General features: G+C 37.4%; 1 protein-coding gene across 9 annotated transcripts in view; it reads left to right on the top strand.

Moving 5' to 3' along the window:
• LOC136855869 (lachesin-like) overlaps positions 1-23,584 on the top strand; it is a 112,431-nt gene that overhangs the window by 13,206 nt on the left and 75,641 nt on the right. For 4 of the 9 annotated variants that reach the window (XM_067133264.1, XM_067133267.1, XM_067133260.1 and 1 more), the window contains exons 4-5: positions 10,435-10,468; positions 19,713-19,759. The gene's annotated coding sequence lies outside the window, so the exon portion shown is untranslated. The remainder of the gene's footprint in view (positions 1-10,434; positions 10,469-19,712; positions 19,760-23,584) is intronic. The other 5 variants (XM_067133265.1, XM_067133268.1, XM_067133261.1 and 2 more) reach the window with 2 other exon arrangements.

Consider the following 23,584-nt stretch of genomic DNA (forward strand, 5'->3'; position numbering starts at 1 on the left):
ATATATATATATATATATATATATATATATATATATATATATATTTTTTTTTTTTAGAGCCTTTAAGCTAGAATATAATAATCCCAAACATATACAGTTGATTGTGTGTGATGTCATTTTAAGGAGTTGATTATTAACAGAAGAGAATAGAATATACAATTTAGGCTGATGGCCAAGTGCTGGGACCTACGAGGTCATTCAACGCAGAAAGGAAAATTTGAGAGTAAAAGGGTACAAAGGTGTAACAGGAGGAAAACCTCGCAGCTGCACTTTGAGTCAATTGCTAGGAGAGGGTTGGAAAGTAAGATGGAAGAGGGAGAATATGATAGGAGAGTCAGTAAAAGGAATGAAACGGGTTGCAGCTAGGAGCCGAAGGAACGCAGCAAAGAACCTTGAGTAATGCCTACAGCATGAGATGCACTGGAAGGAACGCAGCAATTAGAAGGCTAATAATCTTCTAGTTATGTTTGAGGTCGCTGGAGGAATAGGAACCTGAATTTCTTGATGCTTTAGGGACAGAGAGTGACCGCTAAGAATAGTCTACAGGACTTTGGTTTTAGTAATAGTAAGAACAACAAAGAACAAGGAATGTTTTTTTGAGGGCGGCTTTGTCGCCGTTCTTAGGAACATGCCAAAAAAAAGACAGATTTTTAGTTTGTCAAGTTCATTGACAAATTAACCGTGCCAGCAAGCACCAAGAAGGAATAAGTTTTGTCAAAGAAGCCATGCTTTCTTCAAAGAGCTGAGTAGTCAGTGTGGTAACCTAACCTAACCTAACCTAACCCAACCCACCTAACAGTGTAATCTAACCTAACCTAACTTTAAGTTTTCCTTGCAAAACTTGAGCATTCAGTGGATTAATTAAACGGTCACAGGCTGCTGTAAGCGGAATAAATCTCAGCCATTAAATTATATATCTTTGAACGAGTTAAACCATCAGAACTAAATTTCCTTTTGGAATAATGCCTCCAGGCTCCAGGGAGCTTTGAACGACTTACACTCATTGCCTCGAGAATGATGGTAACTGAGTAAAAGGCCTTTGGCTTACTTCTTTAAGATTGAGTTCACATAATGCATAATTATAATTATAATGATGATAATCATCTTAGGAAATTATGGGACATAAGTATTGGAGCTGTGATGCTAGTTCATGTAAATCAGTCGGTTTACCTAAAGGGGATTCTACCACAGTAGAAGTAATTCTCAAGTTTGGAGATGAGGGAACTTTCACAGCTATTTGGTGATTCTTCGTACCATCTAGAACTAATGCTCAGTGAGTGGTGATGATCTAAATCTGAACAACGAAATGGAGCATCTCAACCACAAAGTTTTAGAAGTTTTAAGATAACCAGTGTGCTTTAATTTAATTTACTAATCTTATGAATTTATTAGACTGTCAAACCAAGCACTGGGGCACAGTGAAAAGAGGGTGTTGGAGTGGTTGGACAGAAAGGTAAAGAGATCCAGAAAATAGAGCAGATGGAGCATAAGGCTCTGAAGGTGGAACTGGGAGAAAACCCCTCAGTTGCTCTGAAAAGTAAGAGTTTGAATGGTTGGTGAGCAAGACTGAAAAAGGGACAGGAATGAAAGTAAAGTAAAAAGATAAAAAGTGGGTGCAGATAGGGGCCGAAGTGATGCTGCACAACCCTTCAGTAATGACTACAGTGTACCATGTGAGGTGCACTGACGGCAATAACTCACTGCGGTATAGCAGGTGTGGTTTCCAATGCAACCTGTCAGTTATAAGACTCTGATGGTGGGCGCATTTACAAATTAGTTATCAGTAAGCATTAGTATTATTGAGGTATATATTGTCTTCGGAATGTAGACGCTCAATTTTCACGAATCTTATAGCAAAATGGATTAATGTCAGTGGAAGTCCACAATCCACCATTAAATTACAAATGGAGGAACGAGGTTAAATATGATGCAAAATGGTCAGTAGTACTATCACTGGGCTCCAGAAAGATTGGTAAAAGCGGCACAGGTCTCTCACTTGGCAAAATTTCAGATTTCAGATGGAATCCTCTCTCGTTATCTAGAATATTTAGGAGCCATGGGCTATGTTATGTGAAGTTTATGTCCTACCATACACAGCACACGGAGAATGGTTTAGTTTCACAGACAATTAAAAGTGGAGGGGAACTAACTATATCAAATTGATATTGAGAGATAAAGAACCATTCATGAGGAAAATGGCATCAGCTAGGGCCAACAAGCCTGAGGGTTATATTCCTGTGGCCTCCAACTTGTGGGGGTTTCATTTTCGTGCTTGGCAACCTACAAGTCAACAGTTCGTCCACTTTCTTAATGTTAGGTTGCCAAGGGACAATAATCTTCATTGTAAAACCTAAGACTTCAGTAGCCAAGTGAACTGTAGTTTGTGGTAATCAACAAAGCAAGGCTCACTAGCAATATTTTGTCTAGCTATTGGGAATTTATTTCTATCGGTATCATTTTTTTCTGACAGGGTCTAGGGAATATTTCTTCCAATTATTTTCATACAAGACTTATGAAACGGATCTTTAATTTTCACTGGTGTCTTCTTCTTTATACAACTTCTTAAGAGGTTGGATGCAGGAGTCTTCTACTTCTTTTCCTTCTTCTTCTTTTCTTTATCCCCACTCTTATCCTTAAGCTAAGGGGTCTGTTGCCTTAACCATGTCTTCTACAACTACTTTATCTTGAAACCCTTCTTTATCACTCCATCTAATCTTTCGCCTTCCTCTCGACCTTCTACCCCTGACAGGTTCCATCCAAGCCCTCTACACTCCTTCCTCCTCACTCTTCTTCACCACATGCCCAAACCATCTCAATCTCGCTCAGTTGTCATATCAGTAATCGATGCCACTCTCACACTTCTAATTTCTTCCTTTTCTAGCCCTGTACCCAGTGAAATCCCCAAAATTCACCTTATCATCCTTATTTCTGGTCGCTCCAATCTCTGTTCCTCCTTCATTTGTAGTTGGAATATTCAAAATTGTGATGAAAGTGTGTATTATCAGGTGGTGATGAGAGTAAATTCCTTATTCTTTGTACCCTTGAAGTGTATCACTCACTCTGAGTTTACCCAGCTTTTGTCTTGCCCAATTCAAGTTTCATAACACTACCCCAGTCTTTCAGTTCCTTGTGTATCCCAGGTTATATATGGGTCTCCAGTTACTCAATTCATGTTTGGGCAACTTATGCCAGGTCACCTCACAATACCATTTCCACTTCCCTCTTCACTGTAGTCAGCCATGTTTGCCTAGGCCTACTCCTCTCATGTACTCCTTTCAAAGTCCGCTCTAGTGCATCCTGCTCCAGTTCTTCTTTATGTTAAATGTATTCCATCCACTTCCTTCGGAGCAGTCTGATCAAATGATTCCAGCCAAGTTACATCTCTCAGACTCTCATTGGCTGCTCCGTCCTGCCACTCAAGTCATAAAATCCTTCTCAAAATTTTATTTTCAAGTGCTCTGGACTTCCTGTAAGTCACAGATGACCTGTACTGTGTCTCAGGTCCATACATTAATTTCGGGGTAATTGTAGACAGTATGTTATTATTCAACACTGGTTGGAGTGTTCAAACTACCTTCTTGCTTGTCTCATCCTCTGCTCAAATTTGTTTTTTTTTTTTAACAATCTACTCAAGAAAATTCAGATATGAAGTCTATATCCTCCTTCTGTTTTGTCATGTAACTTGAACTATATTAGCAGGACCCAACTTGAGACTTGGATTCTCAGAGTCTGGAAGATCAGATTCTATGTAAACCAGTTGTGCTTCAAAATCATCTCATATATCCAGTAGTCCCTAAAATTTCTAGGTTTTTAGACTAACTAGTTACATCAGCAACAGATTAAACAATGTGTAAGTGTCTGGGCACACTCAAAACCAACTTCGGTGCTACTTTGGAATCGGTTAACCATAGGAATGTTGAATATGAAATTCTAAAGACAGTTATTAGAGACGACATGATCTTATTCTCTGTTTGTTTATCGACCAGAAACATACAGGGGGTGTTGATTTAGGTTTTAGTAATCCCATACTCATCTCGTGTAGTTCTGGGGCATTTATTAATAGTTCTTATTCATGAAATGATTCTCAAGCTCAAAAATAAAATAGTACTAAGCAACACTGTGCAGATGATGCTACTCTTGTTACAGATATAGCCCCACTAAAGTTGTAAAGTGAAATTTTTATTTGCTCTGAAGGAGATCTGTATTGGATTAAGAAGTGGTGTAGTTAGTGGGATATGAAACTGAACGACAGCATGTCTGAAGCTCTAACATTCCACTGGTCTCTTGCTGTTATCCCCACTTCATCATTCGCTCTGCGCAGGCAGCACTGGACTTCTTGTTTCTGTTAATTTGATAATACTTTGTGTTATCTTTGATTCCAAGCTTTCATTTTACACAGCACTCAAGAACTGCTTCACTTAATTTTACCAGTAAATTAAATGTAGTTCCTAAGGACTATATCCACAGAGTTCATGTTATCAATGCCACAACCTGATCAGCTACACTGGTTAGACCTATACATGAATCTGGAGGTCTTCCGTGTATTCTTGAACTAGTGTGGGATTTATATATGGTTCCATTTTCGACAATGTAACTATTCTACCATTTTTCGAAACTAGATTTCTGTTATAAATTATAATGCCCTCTAAATTTAAGACCTAGTTCCTGACAGAATTGTGAAACCTATGCATAATTCTGGCCTCAGAAACTGCTGTAGTTAGATTTGAAGTCAGCCAACCCTAAATGTTTTGTAATGTTTACCAAATCTCAATAGCAACATATATTTGCTGAAAAGTACTTTTCCCGGGAACTGGGGAGGTTTTATTTATGTACATGGATGAGGATGCCAGTTAACCTCTTTTCCAATCTTTTTAGGGAACACTTTACTTTGTATCGCGCCAATACTCACTACTAGTTTGTTGATGAAGATAACGGAAATATGTAGGCTTAAATCTGAATTTATAAGTTTATATTTGTAAACTGTGAAAGCGTATGTCAGTGTCAGCCAAATTTATGTCCTTCTTGAATTAAGGCAAACGACATCTACAGAGCTTCAGTGATTTATAATATTATTATTATTATTATTCCGAATCATAAGGAAGATAGAAAAGACACTATATAAGATAAATTCGCATAATACAGCCATCCTTTTTAATAAGACCTGTTTGAAACTTGGGTCTACTCCCTTCATATTATTATTATTATTATTATTCGTGAAGAAAAACACAATGGTGTCAGTGTAAATATATATTAAAAATATATACAAAACAAGTGACACCATTGTGGATTTCTTCACCATTTTAGTGACTCATGCGAGTGTGATATTATTATTTTATATTATTATTATTGCTAGAAGGCACACCCAATACAGTATTACCAGATCTAACCCCATTTGATGCTTTTATCATAATCTGAGGTAAATTTCATTCCCTAGCACAATATTTGGCATAACGACCCCTTTAGCATAATTTTGTGAAGTTTGGCATAAATACAGAATCATTTGAAAAGCAGCACAATTAAAGAAACGTCTCCAACCCTTAACTGATCAAATTCTGACATTCCGTTCTTGATCCTACAAATTTGGTAGGGACTGAGATATGTTTTTGAAATTTTTTTAAAAACTCCCAAATATAATTTTTGAGTATGAACAACAAGACTTGGATAAAGATTGACAGTTGTCTTTCTGAAAATATCGACACAGAGTCATTCTGGGCTAAAGTTTATCAAAGTAGGAAATATCCCATTTCTCAAAGTTCTCCCGAACCTTGCCCACCATTCCCATATCAAAGGCAAACTGTAAGCGTATTTTCTCCATGATAAACTTAAAAAAAAAAATGAAAAACGAAGCAGACTGCCAAATGTTTCATTAACAAAATGAACTAATGTGCAGCGAAGGATTCAAGAAAGCAGGTGACTGCACCAAATTTAATCCTTCCAAGGACACTCTGAGGTCCGAAAACAAGGATATTTACAATAAATAGGGTTATCAACTTATCACATTTAGTTCGTATTTAATAAGGAAAGCTTTTAGTTGGTGTTATGTACCCCTACCATTTTAAATTATCGGTTTGAAGAAGAGTGAGTTTTATTATTTGTTTATCAATGCTTTTGCGAAAATCAAGTTTATTTTGTAACGACCGTGTCTGTGATTTCATGTTGATTTAATTTCATATTTTTCGTAAAAAAGATAACTTTTTTTTATATCCAAATCCAATATCTTCTGGACACGTCTCTAATAGAAATTTCAAATGTTTATTAATGGCCAATTGTATTTTTATGTTATATATTTGTATTTTCTGTGAAAATAAAATAATGATAAGTTAGCATAAAATTAGCATAGTTTTGTCATCCCACTAGCATAATTGTGATAAATTTAGCATAATTTCATATAGAGTTTAGCATCAAATGGCAAATGAGATCTGGTAACACTGACCCACAACCACAAGGATTCAGGGATGAAGTTGCGCGCCTCTCGACCTTTCCTTGACCCTAGCAGATTGTGTGTGTGTGTGTGTGTGTGTGTCTGTGTGTGAGAGAGAGAGAGAGAGAGAGTAACAGTCCACAACTATGCCTGATCAGGTTTAATCTCTAAACGGAAAACTGAAATATACAGTAACTCTCGCCTACCTGAACAGTAGACATCTTTAGTTGTAACTGCGACACTGCTGAAATGGTCTATACAGAGGCGGCTAGCAAGTAAGAAGCAGGTTCAAGGACTTCTAATTTATTGACACGTTGTTGTTTTTGATTAGTTGGCTTTATGCCAGCACGGGCTCTTACTCATAGAGCAGCCCGTAAGATTACTGACACAAAATCTCTGACAGGTCAAGAACTCTTGCGGGCGGAGAAGTAACATTTGACATTAGACGTCTATATACAGTCAGATGTATTTTCTCACACCTGAAGAATGGTTAACAATTCTACATGCAAATTAGGAAGAGGTTTCAAACACATTTGGTTCGAGAGCTTGCAACGCCTTACATACATTAGTAATTACGGTTCGGACGAGGACTTAAAGTATCTTCTGAAAAATGGATAAAAGTTCGCTTGAATCAGAAGCGCTGTCGCATCAAGATCGAACCCAGGTCTTCCAACTGAAAGGCAAGGCTGCTGCCAACCAGGCCATGCAAGTCATAAAATAAGTTGGAACCTGAGTACCACTGTGCCCAAGGAATTACCTGGGCAGGCTAATTGCCGTGCATACCAGCGTGTTTTTCCCAATTTCCCGACTCGGCAACGACCCAGTTGACAGCATTTCATTCGAATGATCGTTTCCGAGTGAATATGATTGAAATAATCAACACACAGTCACGTGTGGAACAGAAATACATTTCTGACTCACATCAGGATCGAAACCCAGGTCTTTCAGTTGGAAGGTAAGGCCTTTCAGTATATAACATGTGTATAGGAACAATCGCTTGCCGATTGTTATATATATTATTGCCTCCTTTATATTTTCTTATATATGACGTCTGATGGATGGCGTCAGACTTCGTCAGTAGGTTATAACAGCATAAGTCAGGTTATATAGCAATAGCCAGGTTATAGCAGCAATAGCCAGGTTCTGGAGGGCAGACGTGATTATAGGAGGACGTCAGTACGTTTCTTGGATACGAGATGGTTGCCGTGTAAACACAGTTTCGTCGGTACTGGTAGGAACCTGTGCTTGAGGACGTAGATGGTTGCCTATAACTGTGAGATGTCTGGAAAATTTGCGGGGTGTAGGCTATGAGCCCTGGGGATAATTTGAAACTCTGGGGAATAAGTGCATTAGGCGCTCGTCATTTGTCCTTCTTATGCTGCCTGTGTATTTAAGTTATTCCAGTGTTGTTTATTAATTTAAGTTTAGAATTTGTTTGGCGTAATATTTATTCAATCTAAAAAGTCACAGTTGGTAGGTGGCTAAATTACATAAATAAATATATATATATATATATATATATATATATATATATATATATATATATATATATATATATATATATATATATTTATGTATATATACTGTCTATGTGTGCATGTGTTTGTGTGTACATGTTTATATATGTACATAAATATAAATATATATTCATATATATATGTATATATATATGTATAACTGAATCACAGATTAGTTTATGGAAACGATGAATAATGTATAACTGTGAGATGTCAAAATCCAGTGTAGGCTATACCCTGGGGATAAGAAACACTGGGGTGGAATGCTGCAGAGGGCTCGTCATTTGTCCTTCTTCTTTCGTTATTCCAGTGTAACTTTTATATTTCTTCAGTCTGCTAAGTGAAGGACGACAGTCATATATATATATATATATATATATATATATATATATATATCCATATATTTATATATATATATATATATATATATATTTATCTTTCCATATATATATATATACTGTATATGTGTGTGTTTGTGTGTACATGTTTTATATATATACATATTCATATATATATATATATATATATATATATATATATATATATATATATATATATATATATATATATATGTATAACTGAATCACGAAAATATGGAACGCGATATATATAGAGACAAAATCCACGAAGGAAAGAGAAACACTATGCGAGGCCTTTCGACTCTTTCGTCCTTTATAAAGGACGACAGTATATATATTTTGTCTTTCCATATATATATATATATATATACTATATATATATATATATATATATATATATATATATATATTATATTATTAATAACAGGGTCTCATTTAAACAGGATGGTATGTTAGGGGAATTTTTTTTATTAAAAAAAGTTACAAGCTTTCAAGGACTTTCTGCCCTCATCGGCTGGGAGACGGCTACCAGACGATCACGACAGATAGTCGTTTATAGCTTGTAACTTTTTTAAAATAAAAATCTTCCCTAGATACAATTCATTTGAAATGAGGTCCTCATTTATATAAATAAATAAATATATATATATATATATATATATATATATATATATATATATATATATATATATATATATATATATATATATATATATATTGCAATGTTTAAAAGACATAGTTCCAACCATGACAGGAATTTCTAAAAGTGAAAATCCACTGAATATTTCATTTGTCTGAACAGCGGACCATTCAGCAGTATTTCAGACACAGCTCAAAAGGTCTGCTCCATTTTGGAAAATAAACCATATTGGACACAACTGTAGACTTTTACTTTCTCACACACACAAGAAAAGGGCGTGAGGCTAGCAGTCTCATCCCTGAAGACTTGTGTATGCATGTGTGTCATCAAGCAACATCAGCAATAATACCAGAAATAATAATAATAAAGATAATAATAAAAATAAGTACACTGACAGTAATCATCGAAGCTGTTTGTCTTAATTCAGGAAGAACATAAATTTGGTTAAAGCAAAATGGGTTTTTCACATTTTACGAAAATAAATTAATAAATGCAAATTAAAACTTCTATAATTTTATTATCTTCATCAACAAACTAATGAGCATTGCTGGGATAAAAAGTAAAGTTTTTCCTAAAAACACCGGAAAGAGGGTAACTACCGTCCTCATCCCAGTACCTGAGGAGAGAATACTTCCCTCACTTCCCAAGACTAACGCTTTTCCGGTAAATGCATAAAATAATGTTACGGAAGTTAATTAAACTTTACAAAGCATTTTGAGTTTATGGCTTCAAATTTAATCGTAACCTCCTCTGAGATCTGATTTCTTGACAGGTACTGCAATTTTGTCATGAATCAGATCTTTATATCAGAAGACAAAATAAACCTTATTACAAAAGATTGGTGAACCATGTATTACAAACATACCAGTCAGTTATCATGGTGGAGTAGCCATCAACTTACTGTATATGTCTATTGATAGCCTAGTGGGTGGTCAAAGTCACTTTCTGTCGTTGTATCTAAACCAGGCCACGGTTTGAATCCTGGCTGGAGCAGACGCACTTATCAATTATAGTTCCTCTTTGGTGTGAGTCACTCCCAATGTGTGGTGAATTCAATAGTAAGATGATATTTGTGGCTTAATATTTGTGAGTGTGTATATATATATATATATATATATATATATATATAAACATACATACATACATATAAAGGTGTGTAAGTGACACAAACATTGTACACACACACACACACACACACACACACACATATATATATATATATATATATATATATACATACATATATACATACATACATATATAGGTGTGTGAGTGACAAAAACATATGTACATACACGCACAAACACACACACACATATATATATATATACAGTATATATATTGTGTGTATATTTTTTAAATGTATCCACATGCGTAGGACTACTCAAAAGCTAACAACCGCACATTTCTCTCAACCTAAAGCATTCATTAAAAAAAAAAATACAATTTGATGCAAATAAAACCCATAATTCTCAAGAAATTTCCTTTCTTCCTCAGGGACTATGGCCATCTTTTACGTGAACCGTGGTAGGTAAGTAAATATTATTTACTATTCCCCCAAAATATAACAGTTTCCCTTATTAGAATGATACTTGGCGATTATGAAGTTATCGTGAGTAAGCCTGGCACGAAGTTGAGTCTGGAAGTCCTATACTATTCTTTGTGATGGAGTGTTGGGTTGGTGCGTAACTGTTGGTCTTCCTCACTCACGTTCGAATCCTGGAGGGGAAAGAGAATCTCTCTATATCACTCCTTGAATTTGGGTTTGAATGTGTCTCCTAATTGTTCTGTCTGTGTGAATGATACATTTGCATACATGGAGAGAGAGAGAGAGAGAGAGAGAGAGAGAGAGAGAGAGAGGGGGGAGAGGAGATGGACAGGCAGTCAGAGAGAGAGAGAGAGGAAGAAAGAAGGGGAGAGAGAGAGAGAGAGAGAGAGAGAGAGAGAGAGAGAGAGTAGAGAGAGGCAGACACAGGCAGACACTGAGAGAGAGAGAGAGAGAGAGAGAGAGAGAGAGAGAGAGAGAGAGAGAGAGAGAGAGATAACCCATCGAATCCAGATTTATTCACAGACTCAGAAGCTGAAGAAAGCAACCTATCTCCCACCCCCTCCACAACCCACCACCACCACCACACCCAACCCCATCCCACTTTTTAAGAGGGCATTACAAACATGAAAAAGCGGGCCTTCCTTCTTAAAGGTATTTACGTCCATTTTACTGCAAACAGCAGTGATTTCGAATGCCTTCTTGAATGCTAATAGCATCGAGGGCCTGTGTGTGTTTGTGTTTAATTCTCTGCAAGGTTCGAAGCGGCTTTAGATATAAGAAGGTACATTTTGTAGGTTCCAAGCGGCTTTAGATTAAGTAGGTACAGTTCACTAGTTCGAAGCTGCTTCGGATATAGGTATGTACAGTTCACAAGTTCGAAGCTGCTTCATATATAGGTAGGTGCAGTTTGCAGGTTCGAAACTCCTTCATATATAGGTAGGTACAGTTCGCAGGTTCGAATCTCCTTCATACATAGGTAGGTACAGTTCGCAGGTTCGAAACTCCTTCATATATAGGTAGGTACAGTTTGCAGGTTCGAAACTGCTTCATATATACTGTAGGTACAGTGTCTGAGACGCGATTATTTATCGGGAGCTTTCAGTATAAGATTAAAATGATGTTCCCCTTTTTTGGTGACAGACTTTCATATTTTTAACGTTCCTTTGATAAAATAAGTAAGATTCCAACACTATTTTATCTTTACAAAAGTTATTTAAACCTTTGTTAATGAATCTCGTTGATTCATTTGCATAAAATGAGAAGATTCGTCACGAATTTGACAAAAAAAAAACCAAGAAATTTGTACACCATTGACACTTAGACTCTATTTATATATCCCCTTTGCTTATAAAATTTGACCCCGGGCTGGTCAACGGCTAATATGGCCATGGACCCAGATACCTGTAGGCTGTTTTGCTACACAAAGATATATAAATCAGCCCACAACTGGGGAACACGCGATCGATCCTCAAAACAGGCAAGGAGGTGTACAGTAAGGGAGGCCTCTACAATTGTGTTCCTGCTGACCTAAGCAATTAATTATGCAGATGGCAGTCCGTTGACTGTTGTGGGTCAATCTTATATAATTTGTTCACAATTAATTAGGGGGTGGGCCTCGTCGAGGTAATTTTGAACATACATATTTAAATAGAAAGTGTTTATATACAGTTTATAGTTTATGGGAGAGCCTCGACGAGGTAATTCTGAGTCCACATGTAGAAATAGAAAATCTATATAATTAGATTAATTAATCGGCGGGCCTCTTCGAGGTAATTCGGAACCCACCTGTCGTGAAACAGATATCAGATTTCTCTCTCTCTCTCTCTCTCTCTCTCTCTCTCTCTCTCTCTCTCTCTCACATTAATGACTGCACCAGCATTTAACTAATACCAACTTTGGCCCCTCGCCCTCTCTCTCTCTCTCTCTCTCTCTCTCTCTCTCTCTCTCTCTCTCTCTCTCTCTCTCTCTCACAAACACATTCGTAATCAACAACCACCTCTAAATTTAACCTCATTTTTCGAAAAACTACTAACAACTCGTCATTTCAACTTCTGGCTCGGCTACCCTCTCTCTCTCTCTCTCTCTCTCTCCACTTGAATCACTCGTCTCTCACCCCTCACCCCTCTCTCACCCCTCACGCCAAAATAATCCCTTCCCGGACCCCCCGCCCCCACCCTCACACCCCTCCCTGAGTCTTTTCCTGGGCCATTTATTGCCCCTGTAAAATCCCAGTCACCAAACAGATCGGCTAAAGTTTCAAGTTCCTACGATCTTTCGATTTCCACGCCCTGCCTTACCAGTGTGGCTTTCTGTGTGTGTGTGTGTGTGTGTGTGTGTGCTAGAGAGTGAAAGTGGGGAAAAAGGGGAAAGTGCTTTGATGTGCTGTGAAATGGGTAGACAAAAGTGCTGTGATTTCCTGTGGAGGAGGCAAAGACGATGCTTTAACTTGTAGTGAAAGGTGGAAAAGGGAGTACTTCGGTACTATGATTGAGGTGAAAGGAACAAAGAAAGTGTTGTGATGTGGAAAAGAAAGTGCTGTGATTGGCTGTGACATGGTGAGATAAAGTGTTGTGATATGTGGCGAAAGGAGCAAGGCAAGTGCTGTGATTTGCTTTGAAATTGACAAAAAAAGTGCTCTGATTTCTTGTGAAAGTGAGGAACATGCACAGGGCTGTGATTTGCTTTGAAACTGCGAGAGAAAGTGCTGTGATTTGCTGTGAAAGAGGCAAAGAAAGTGCTGTGATTTGTTGTCAAATTGAGAGAAAGTGTTGCGATTTGCTGTGAAATTGAGAGAGAAAGTGTTGTGGTTTGCTGTGAAAGAGACAACAGAGAGTATTATGATTTGTAGTGAAAGATGCAAAGAAAATTCTGTGATTTGCTGTGAAATGAGTAGAAAAAGCGCTGCATTTTGCAGTGAAAGAGGCATAGAAAGTACTGTGTTTTGCTGTGAATATGAGAAAGAAAGTGGCGTGATTTATAGTGAAATGGAGAGAGAAAGTGCTATATTTTTTGTTGTGTTATGTAAAAGAGAGTTCTGTGATCTCTAGTGAAAGCGGAAAGGAAAGTCCTTTGATTTACAGTGAAAGGGACAAAAGAGATTGCTGTGATCTGTAGTGAAAGGGGCAAAAGAAAGCACCTCATCTGCTGTGTTATGGGGAGAGAAAGAAGTGTGATTCACGGTGAAAGGAAAGAGAAAGAGAGTGATATGTGGTGAAAGTTGAAAAGAAAGCGCAGGAATTCCTAGTGAACATATGGAAGAAAGTACTATGATTAGCAGTGAAAGGGAGACAGGAAAGTATTATACCTACTGTGAAAGGGAGAAAGCGACCATGCTTTCACTAACTACCCCGTTGGTTAACCATGTATCTTTTCAATAAACCAAGAACCCCTGACTTAACCAAATACCCCAAGATTAAACCATGAATCTTCTGCTTTAATTAACCACACCATTAGTTAATCATGTATCCCTTGACCAAATCATGTATCACCTGCTGAGCATCTGCTGTAACTAACTGCCGTATGAATTAACCATGTATGCTGTAAGTTAACCAACAGTTCCTTGACTTGAGCAAATATCCCTTGAAGTATAAATGTATGTTTCCTTACCTATCTATCGAGCAGTTTAACCATGTATCCCTGAGTTTAACCAAGTATAAAATACATTAACCATGTATATTCTGACTAAACCATGTATACTCTAACTCAACTCAATTGAAAAATATAACGAGTTAACCATGTATGCCCCAACTTAACTATGAATTCCAACAAGTACACCACGTATCCTTTGGCTGAGTCGGTTGAGCTTTGAACATCGAGGAATATTGCTGTCTGTGAGGCATGAGGCCGTCTGGGGCGGCTGAAAGGAACAGCCACTGCAGCGTTGGATGGAAGGAGATTCTTGGCTATAGTATCGCATTTTAATTTTCAGAATATTTTGCATACTTACTTAATTTTTCCTTAAACTACAATTCCTTATGGGGGACTGGGCAATTTCAGCACCATTTTGCCAAATAACTTATCGAGCAAAGGTTTGAAATCTCCCTGAGGTTCCGTTATTCTTTGTGCATTGATGTACGGCATAAAAAGCTCCCCAGAATTTTTGTTCAAATGTAAGGCATTGGAAAGACTCTTGAATAGAACGAATGATGGTTACAATAAGCAAGTAATTATTGCTCCTTTGAAATGAAAATGTGCCTAAACGAAGGCTAGTAAAATCAAATATCTTGCATAGGCCTAACGTTCGCTTGTCAGTGCATCCATTCTCGTAGTTAGCGTCATTAAAGATTATTTTTCCAATTTACGGACGAAGATTTGACTTTGGTATCACAATAAAGCTATTTCATGTTCATGAAATGAAATCTACTTGGAATACAGTTTGAATGAAAGGAAATCATAGGTGTAAGTGTAGCCTGGGCTATATCGGTGATATAAAAATTATTGTCAATTTGTTTTCATCTGAGTAGGCTGATACAAGCTCATCTTTCTTGTGCTTGTGTTGGTATATCGTAAATACAAACCGGCTTCTTTTTAAGAAGCTCTGAGGGTTCTTGTATATATATATATAAACATCCAAATATGTGACTGAAGAAATAGTTTGAGATAATATGTCACATCGTCCCCTGTGGGAGGTCAGGGCAGTTCAGAGAGACCACAGTGGCAGACGATCTAGAGCACATTTGTCGTTTCCCAAGAGTTTCCTTTGTGATCGTCAGTGCTCAGTCAAGCAGCGCCCTAAAATTATGCTGAAATCCATTCATTAATTCTTGGGATACCAAGTGACAATCCTCATCAATATTTTCTCCATACTGGTGCGAGGATTAAACGTGGCCTTATGATGCTATATATATATATATGTAATTCATCGCTCTATCTCCTACCAGCCAAGACCACATCAACCAACCAACACCCAGGTACACGAATCAGGACAACGAATATAGCAACATCCGTCCACCAATTTCCTTTACAGACTTAGGTAATGGCAGGACGTAGGAACAGTGACGTCACGAGTAACTGGCAAGAGGAATTAGTGAATAAATTGAAAAATATGCCCCAACTTAACTATGAACTCCAACAAGTACACCACGTATCCTTAACACACTTGATGGCATATCTCCTGGTTGAAAAGCCCTTCTTTGGCTGAGTCGGTTGAGCTTCAGACTGTCACTCGATGGGCCGGAGTTCAATTCCCGCGGCCGCCTGATGAAGAGTTAGAGGAATTTATTTCTGGTGATAGAAACTCATTTCTCGCTATACTGTGGTTCGGATTCCACAGTAAGCTGTAGGTCCCGTTGCTAAGTAACCAATTGGTTCTTAGCCATGTAAAATAAGTCTAATCCTTCGGGCCAGCCTCTAGGAGAGCTGTTAATCAGCTCAGTGGTCTGGTAAAACTAAGGTATACATAACTTTTTTTCTCCTGATTGAAAAATATGCTGAGTTAACCATGCCCATAACTTAACCATGTATCCATGAATAAACCAATTGCACCATGAATCTCCACAAGCAGACTTAATCACGTATTTCCTGAGTTAAAAAATGCTCCAGTTTAACCATGTATACTCTAACTTAACCATGTATCCTTGAATTAACCAAATGCACCATGAATCCCCAAACAGAATGACGAGTCTCATGAGTAAAAGAATATGTTAATTTAACCATGTATGCTCAAACTTAACCGTGTATCCCAGCATTATCCATGTATCCAAGGATTAAGCAATTATACCCTGTATCCCCCAGCAGGCTTAGTCATGTTTTTCCTGTTTTGAACATATTCCATGTATACCTTAACCATGTATCCATGAATTAGCCATGTATACATGAATAAACCATGTATCCCAGAATTAACCATGTATGCCATGCATCCCCCAGCAGACCTAGTCACGTTAACTCCTGAGTTGATACATATTCCATGTACACCTTAACTGTGTATCCATGAATTAACTATGTATCCCAGAAATAACCATGCATACCATGTATCCCCCAACAGATTTAGCCACATAATTTCTGAGTTAACAAATACTCCAAGTATAACTTAAATTAACTATGTATCCCTGAATAAACCATGTATCCATGAATTAACCATGTATCCATGAATTAACCATTAGCCATGTATCCATGAATTGACCATGCATACCATGTATCCCCCAACAGATTTAGCCACATAATTTCTGAGATGACAGGTATTCCATGTATACCCTAACTTAACTATGTATCCCTGAATTAACCATTTATCCATGAATAAACCATGTATCCATGAGTTAACCATGCATACCATGTATCCCCCAACAGATGTAGCCACATAACTTCAGAGTTGTCAAATATTCCATGTATACCGTAACTTAACCACATGTCCCCGAATTAACCAAGAATACACGAATTAACCTTGTATCCCCCAACAGCCATCGATTAGTATCCCCTTCAAGCCAACAATGAACATACAGTGATCATAAATTAAGACCAGTTCATTATAAAATGGAACTACATTGAAATCAATTAGTTGAAATCATAATGAATCCATTATGCGGTTGATCATGACTGTAATCTCTCTCTCTCTCTCTCTCTCTCTCTCTCTCTCTCTCTCTCTCTCTCTCAGTGCTATGCAGGAATTAAATTGATTACACTTTATGAAGCACCCTTTGTAAACTACTTTAGATTGAAAAGCCTCTGTTCTGCACAGAGAGAGAGAGAGAGAGAGAGAGAGAGAGAGAGAGAGAGAGAGAGAGAGAGAGAGAGGACTGACTCTCTTTTGAATGATGGAATTCATCTCTTGTTACGAAAATCATATTAATTTTATAGGACTCTATTCTCCTCTGTAGACCCAAACGCGTTTCCCGTTCCACACCATCCTTCCCAGATTGGCAGGTAACGAAAAACTCCACGTAACGGCGAAAGAAAAAAGACGCGAGTCGCATTTACCGAATTAAGGATCGCAGAGAAGATTGGACATAATCCCCCACTTACCGCGGCAGTAAGACGCGGCAGAATTTAAGCTGCGGTTCGTCGGAGAGTCGTAGCGGTTTGTCGTCGTCGGTCGCTTTGTCGTCGCTTGTTTCTGGAACAGTTAGCGGTAGCTTCAGGAGCTCCGGGAGCTTCGTGGGGTCGTCACAGGGTAGGTAGGGGTATGGTGTGGCCGCGGGGCCGCGGGGTATGCCGGATAGGCACCGAGACAGATCATGATTACGACATACTCGAAAGCGCTAGTTAAGTCCTAAGCTCTGGTGATCGAGAGTCAAGACCTCATTACGCGGACGTAATCGGAGATAATGATGACTATCTCTCTCTCTCTCTCTCTCTCTCTCTCTCTCTAGCATCATCATCGTCATCCCCGGATGAGGATGAGGGGGATGGTGAGGGGGTTTGGGGTGGTGGGGGAGAGGTGAAACGGATCAAACGCTCGGCCGGCGGGCGGCAGTCTGGAAAAAACGCGCGCGGGGGAACGCGTTTGGAACGCGTGGGTGAAACGGCCGAGCGGATTTCACGCGGCGCGTGATACCACGATTGCGTCGCTAAGTTGATATGTATCAGTCAATCAATCTCCCGTAACGTGTGGCTGTACTAGCTTTGGTTTGGCTGGATAATCAATGATCTGTTGTTGTGATGCCAGGGAAATGTAAACCAACTTATCAGTCAACTTATTCTCTCTCTCTCTCTCTCTCTCTCTCTCTTTCTCTCTCTCTCTCTCTCTAAAATATTCATATCTCTCTCTCTCTCTCTCTCTCTCTCTCTCTCTCTCTCTCTCTCTCTCAAATATGTTTATGTACAGTTAAATAATATAACGTAAAGAAGGCTTATTAAACGCAGAATTACATTAAAAGGATTATAATAGAAGATTTGTCAATACAAAATTGGTTAGCCAAAACTAATCCTAAACTAAGTAATCCCCACAAATCATTGTTGGAAATTACTTATAATCCCCACAAATCATTGTGGGGATTCCTTATAATCCACACAAATCATTGTAGGGATTACTTATAATCCCCAAAAATGACTGTAGAGATTTATTATAATCCCCACAAATCATTGTGGGTATAATCCCCTCAAAACATTGTAGGGATTATTTATAATCCCCACAAATCATTGTGGCGATTACTTATAATCCCCACAAATCATTGTAGGGATTACGTATAATCCCCAAAATCATTGTGGGGATTATCTACCATCAAAAGTATGATAAAATAAAAAATAGCTTCATAGTATTTTATATTGTAAAAATGATTATTATTGATAAATTCACTTAATAAAATAAAAATTTATTATAAGAATTCAGTATTTTATGAAGGTTAAAGTCAATTCAAGTCAAGGTCTCGTTCACAGGTCAAAGATGAGAATTGTGTTTCACTGACACAATCTTTTTCACAAATGGTCTTTTTTTTGTTTTTTAAAATCCAGATAAATTTATCTCTTTAAAAATAATTTTTTTAATAAAAGCCGATGTATTTTCAATTAATTTTTGGTCATCTAATGATATTATTTTTATTTTTAAACTTAAAAAAAATATTAAAACTTTCTCATCATAAGTAAACATACGTTCTATATAGATATCAAATGAAAAAAAATCTAATTATACTTAATTAGATTTAAAGTTAATTGTCAATAAATCTAAATAAATCTTAGGTTTTGGATTTTCACTTTTTATATTTTAATTTGAAAGTCTTTTTTTAACACTAAAAAAAGATTTAATTAATCAAGACACTTTCTCTTTTCTTTCTTTTAATTTTTGAAAATTGAAAGAATTTGGAATTGAATTACATCAAACATATTTTATTGTATTTCACGTATTTTTCAATTTTGTGATTTTTAATCATTCCGAAAATCAAAATGAAATATTTCATTATATACAACAGATGAAATAACCCTTTTAAATGTATTATTTCACATTTTTAAAGTTGTATATAATAAATTTTTTTCAGATTCATGGTGCTTAAATTATGACCCAAATCTCATTTCAAAATTATTTAGACATTTTTGGTAGTGTCAGTATTTTCAACATTTGAAAATTATTTTACAATACAGAAATAACATTACAAAAATTCATAATAATTAATGTAAGTTTTTATAAAACTATGTTGGTTCTATTCTTGAAAATAAAAAACAACAAAATTTTGGATTTTTAGAAGTTACAAAATTTAAGGTGTTCAAATTTCAATTTTTTTTTAAATTTGGAAAAATTTTTTCAATATATTTAAAAGAAACTTAGAAAAATGTAGGTTTATTTTCTTTTTATTTTCAGGGTGCCACATAAACATCGATTGACTGTTTCCGTGAATGTCTTTCTAGGTAAGTAAATATATTGATTTTTTTTAAAGATGTATTTCTTGTTAACTTTTTTTGGGGTCGGTTAGAGGGATTTTTCAAATAGGCTTCTCTCTCTCTCTCTCTCTCTCTCTCTCTCTCTCTCTCTCTCTCTCTCTCTCTCTCTCTCTCTCTGTAAATATGTATGGTCATAATTTTTGTCTTTATTTCTCTCTCTCTCTCTCTCAATCTTTAAATTTCATGAAGTGTTAATTTCTCTCTCTCTCTCTCTCTCTCTCTCTCTCTCTCTCTCTCTCTCTCTCTCTTTAAATTTCTATAAGCACTAATTTTGTTCTCTCTCTCTCTCTCTCTCTCTCTCTCTCTCTCTCTCTCTCTCTCTCTTTCTTTCTATAAGCACTTATTTTGTTCCTCTCTCTCTCTCTCTCTCATTTCCAAGGACACATCAAGATTATCCCAAAGCCTACCAGTAGAGGAAAACAAACACCACTCCCCCACAAGCCAAATATATATATGAAGGGCTTGCTTGTCGGGTGTCACGAGTCTACAACATACCACATAATGAGACAATTCGACCTCGTCTCCCTATAAAGATGCCTCTAATAGCATCTTAATGTCTTACAGGGAAGACATTAGCTGTATCAGGTTACTGCATGGGAGCCATTTTGTAAATTATCTTTTGTCAGCCATTAATGGCGAAGTATTGCGGCTACGTTATACATATCGGAGAATTACGGTGTAGTTTGACATTCGTCTTTAGCGATAAACGGTGGGTCTTGATGTCGGGTTGCGTCCAATTCCGTTCGGCCGTTCCCGAGATATTTTGAGTTGAGTGGGAGGTGGGTGTAGACACACATGAATGAAATTTTCCTCCTACTAAATCGTTTTTAGTGTTTTTTCTGTTTACTGTCTCTCTCTCTCTCTCTCTCTCTCTCTCTCTCTCTCTCCTTTCTGGACCCCGCAAGGGTTGGACGGGGGCGGGGTGGCCGGGAGAGAGAGAGAGAGAGAGAGAGAGAGAGAGAGAGAGAGAGAGAGAGAGAACCTTTGGCGGTTGCTTTCGAGTATATACTTGGCGCAACTAAGCACAGTCTCAGGCCCCGATGCTTAAACGGCTGTCAGGTCGCCGTATAACGGCATAACATTTATCTTACATATTCATAATATTTCTTCTTATGTTTCAAGTCAGGAATTACGACTGATTGATTTTAAAGCCGAATTTTTTACGATATTTTCACGTTTTGGTTTGTGAGTCACTTTTGAGGGTTAAAGTTAGTAAGTGCGCGTCTTAATCTCGCAAGTACGGGTTTATCATCTTTGCACTTGTGAATTACGAAGGAAAATGACAGAATTCGTGATAAATTCAACTTGTAGTGTTGAAATATGGAATCCTTTCTCAGTCTTAGGAATCAATAATTGTCTGATGTTCTGTTATATCTTATCTCTATTGATAAAGCTTTGAGAGAGAGAGAGAGAGAGAGAGAGAGAAGAGAGAGAGAGAGAGAGAGAGAGAGAGAGAGAGAGAGTGAGAAAGTAAATTGCCAAGTTGTGGCCAGGAATGGACAACCGGCGATTGGCGGTTTCCGCTCATTTTGCTAATTGTCACCTGCAGAGAGAGAGAGAGAGAGAGAGAGAGAGAGAGAGAGAGAGAGAGAGAGAGTGAAGAAAAGATACACACACACACACACACACACACACACACACACACACACACACATATATATATATATATATATATATATATATATATATATATATATATATATATATATATATATCTTTCTCTCTCTCTCTCTCTCTCTCTCTCTGTTTATCTGTCTCGTATATTTATGTTGTTTCATTCCTTGGCTGATAAATGAACTGTTTATCAAACCATTTTTCCGTCTGTGTATTCCGTCTGTTTATAAATGCTCTCTCTCTCTCTCTCTCTCTCTCTCTCTCTCTCTCTCTCTCTCTCTCTCTCTCTCTCTCCAGTCTTTTCTATTTGTCAAAAGAGATCAAACAGAACATCAGACAATTATTGATTCCTAAGACTGAGAAAAAAATCAGAAAATTATAGATTCCATATTTCAACATTACAAGTCGAATTCATCACGAACTCTTTCATTCCCCTTCGTAACCCACAAGTGCAAACATGATAAAAACCCATAGTAAACTGTTAAATTCAAGACGATGAAATCACGGCCGATGGAGAGGGATAAAAGTCGTTGAGAAAACGATGAAATAGATGAGAGAAAGAATTCGTCCGGGTTGGGTCTACGAGACCAAAATACTAAATAACTCATTGGGTAAAACGATCGAGGCTCCGTCTTCTTCTTTCTGCTTCTTGTGATTGTTGGTCGGGACTCCTGGACCAGAACTTCTCATATTCTCCCGATTCTTCATCTTATTCTTGTTTTTGATTCCCTATTCTTCGGTCTTTTATTATTCTTACATACACCTCTTTGGTAGCAGTGTATGGGGGAGTGTTTTCAGTGTATTATTCTTTCCGTAGTGACGTAAGAGAAAGAGAGAGAGAGACATTACGTACCGTCCGAAAGTGTAAGTGTATATAAAACTGTGGTTTGTTGTATAAAGATTTGGTGATAATTAATCGGTCATTATCTTTGTTGGGCAGTTTAAATTCTTTGTAGCAAAAACTATTTTATGTTTATCATTTTTTCTTTACCTGTCGCCTATTTGCTGATTCCAGGTGATTATCTGGTTAATCAATAACTTATTAGCAAATTTAAATTCATGTTTCATGGGGCCATCTTGGATTTTTAATGAATTCAGTTATTCTCTGCTTCCATCACTATTCACCAAAATCATCATAATTTATTTTTTTAACCCTTTCCAAAAACTGTAATAAATTACAGAATGTATATATCAGTTACATTCCTTAACTTATATATAAAAGACATATCTGAGTGAGTTGCTCCAATTGGTCACTAAATGTGGGAGTTAACGAGGTCCGTCTGCATTTGCTGTTAATAAAGTGAAAGAACAAATTATGCAAGAAATCGAATCACGTTTTGACTGACAGGTTCTGTACAAGTATTCCTGTGAAAATATTCGTGGCTTCTAAACCTTGTATATCTTATTACTTGTGTTAAATGGCAGCTCTTGACAGTCTTTGGCAGTCCCAAATGGCAGCTCTAGGAAACTCTTGACAGTCCTTGGCAGCTCTTAGCAGTTCTTGGCAGCCATTTGCTGGTCTTGACGGCTATAGCAAACTCTTGGAAGCCCTTGAGAGCTTCTGGCAGCTCTTTGCAGCCTCTGGGAGTTCTAGGAAGCTCTTGATAGCTTTTAGCAGCTCTTAGAAGATCTTGGCAACTCTATGAAGCTCTTGAGGTCTCTTGGTAGCTGTTGGCAGCTCTAGGAAGCTCTTGAGAGCCCTTGGAAACTTTTGACAGCCCTTGGGAGCTTTTGCTAGCTCTGGGAAGTTATTGACAGCCATTAGCAGCTCTTGGCGGCTCTTGGTAGGTCTTGACAGCTTTTGACAGCTCTTGGAAGCCCTTGGCAGCTAGGTTACTAGGATGCTTCCCAAATGGCATTACGTACCAGTTTTAATTGACTAGATGTGGGTAGTATTTGCTTTGAAAGCCATGAAACTTAATTTTCTCTTTCTCTCTCTCTCTAACCCTTGGTTACACACACACATACACACACATATATAAAACCAAGGGTCAGAGAGAGAGAGAGAGAGAGAGAGAGAGAGAGAGAGCTCAGGTGTACGGCTTTTCAAGCAAATATGATTACAAGAAAATTACCACATTAATCTCCTGGTAATCATATCTTCCTTAAAAAAAATTAGGAAGAACAGAAAGCACATAGACTAAGGAGGCAGGAATTGGGAATGAGGAAGGACCAGAG

The sequence above is a fragment of the Macrobrachium rosenbergii genome, chromosome 33 (genome assembly GCF_040412425.1).
Source record: "Macrobrachium rosenbergii isolate ZJJX-2024 chromosome 33, ASM4041242v1, whole genome shotgun sequence".
NCBI classification, from domain to species: domain Eukaryota; kingdom Metazoa; phylum Arthropoda; class Malacostraca; order Decapoda; family Palaemonidae; genus Macrobrachium; species Macrobrachium rosenbergii.